Genomic DNA, 1,889 nt, shown 5'->3' on the forward strand with positions numbered 1-1,889 from the left:
TATTTTGCTAGTAGTTCGAATATTCACGAGTTAATCTCTCTACTGGTGCCCGGCATTTATATGGTATTCCTTATTTATTTGATAATAACACTTGACATTTATCTGAGCTGTTAAGGTAGAATACAAGATTTAGAAAATTTATGCTTTGAAAGAAGAAATTGGAAGATTATGTAACTTACAGATTTACCCCATCATTGTCGTATGCCTCATATCTGCTTATGTTTTAATTCATTGTTTTATTGGACCTTTAGTAAGGGTCGATGTCGACCCCTCGTCACTACTTCCCAGAGTTAGGCTAGATACTTACTGGGTACGCATTGATTTACGTACTCATGCTGCACTTCTGCACTAAATGTGCAGGATCTGACATGCTCATTTGATGATCACCTTGGCGCGTAGGCACGCCTGTCGAGGAGACTTTTTGTGAGCTGCATTCCAGGCTACGCATCGCAGTCCACTGAGTCTCCATTGTGCTATTTATTTTATTCTGTCTTACTACATTCGGGACATGTGTTGTATTATTATTGTACTCATTAGAAAATGCTCATGCAGTTGTGACACCTGGTTTTGGAGGTTCCTACCAGTTGTTCGTTATTGTAGTTCATGTAGTTATTATCCTTTTACTCTGTAAATTCTATTTTATACCATTTAAGTAATGGAGATTATAATCTCTAAAGTAAAAAAATGAGTAAATAAATTGATAAATTAACGTTGGCTTGCCTAACGGCGGCATTAGGCGCCATCACGACCTATAGTGGATTTTGGGTCGTGACATTATGAGTCCCGTGTTTTGGATTTCACCAATATGCAGTTGGATAAGAATATGGCATATTAGGAGTAGCTTGTGGCCATTTTGGATTGGCAGGTTCAAAAGCTCAGGTATATGATGATCCCGTCAATGAAGGTATTATGGAGAGGTCAACCAATCAAGGAGGCAAATTTGGAGACAGAGCATGATATGCGGAGGTGATATCCTCACTTTTTTGGCATTTTAGGTATGACTTTAAACTCGTTCGAGGATGAACATTTGTGTAAGAAGGGGAAAATGTAATGACCCGGCCGATCGTGTTGTGTATTTGAGCCCCGATTCCCCATTTTCTACTCCCCATGTGCTTGATTGTTGGATTTTATCTTAGGGGCATGGTTGGTTTGATTCCGAGAAAGGTTTCGTAGGGAGTTGGAATACTTAGTTGTGTTGATGAAAGCTTAAGTTGTAAGAATTTACCAAGGTTTGACTTTTGTATAAATGACCTCGGATTCATGTTTGGATTGTTCCACTAGGTTTGTATGGTAATTTTGTACTTAGGAATATTTTCAGATTTGTATTTGGTGGTTCCTAGAATGGTTTAGTTCTATTTGTTGAAAATTGGCAATTTGAAAGTTTGGAAGGTTCATAAGTTTGACCGTGAGTTGACTTTTAGCCTATCGATTTTGGATTGTTATTCCGGGACTTGGAATAAGTCCTTTTTGTCATTTGGAATTTTTTTGCAAAGTTTGATTTCATTCCGAGTTTGTTTGGTATGAATCAGACATTTGGTTTTGAATATTTGGAGTTCATGAACCTGAAGGCTTACATGATGTATTTTGGTGTTTGATTATTGGTTATGGATGTTATTTTGATGTTTTGAGCTTACGAGCAAGCTAGTATGAGGTTTATATACTTGTGTGAATGTTTGGTGTGGGGCTCGAGGGGCTAGGGTAAGTTTCGAATGAGTTTCAGATTGTTTTATAAGGCTTCTGCTTTTCTGGTGCTGCAGACATCGCAATTGCGATGATCTACTCGCAATTGCGAAGGTCCGCATTTGCAGAGTCTTGATCGCATTTGCGATATTGGGCGGTGAAGACTAGCTTTGAATTTGCGAAACTTGTGTCACAATTGCGACATTTGC

The sequence above is a fragment of the Nicotiana tomentosiformis genome, chromosome 12 (genome assembly GCF_000390325.3).
Source record: "Nicotiana tomentosiformis chromosome 12, ASM39032v3, whole genome shotgun sequence".
Taxonomy (NCBI): Eukaryota; Viridiplantae; Streptophyta; class Magnoliopsida; order Solanales; family Solanaceae; genus Nicotiana; species Nicotiana tomentosiformis.